The sequence below is a fragment of the Octopus bimaculoides genome, chromosome 3, assembly GCF_001194135.2.
Source record: "Octopus bimaculoides isolate UCB-OBI-ISO-001 chromosome 3, ASM119413v2, whole genome shotgun sequence".
Taxonomy (NCBI): Eukaryota; Metazoa; Mollusca; class Cephalopoda; order Octopoda; family Octopodidae; genus Octopus; species Octopus bimaculoides.
The window spans coordinates 134,962,127-134,962,358 of record NC_068983.1 but is presented as its reverse complement, the minus strand read 5'-3'; positions in this window follow the sequence as shown (position 1 = coordinate 134,962,358).

Below are 232 nucleotides of genomic sequence, written 5' to 3'. Positions count from 1 at the left end.
ATATATATATATATATATAATATAGTGTTATATATAATAATAGTGTTTGTGGAGGCGCAATGGCTCAGTGGTTAGGGCGTTGTAAATGTTTATTGAGCGAAAGCACCTAAAGCACCTAAGGCTCCACGAGGCTCTGGCGGGGGATGGTGGCGAACCCTACTGTACTCTTTCACCACAACTTTCTCTTACTCTTTCTTCCTGTTTCTGTTGTTCAAAGGGCCGGCCTTGTCGC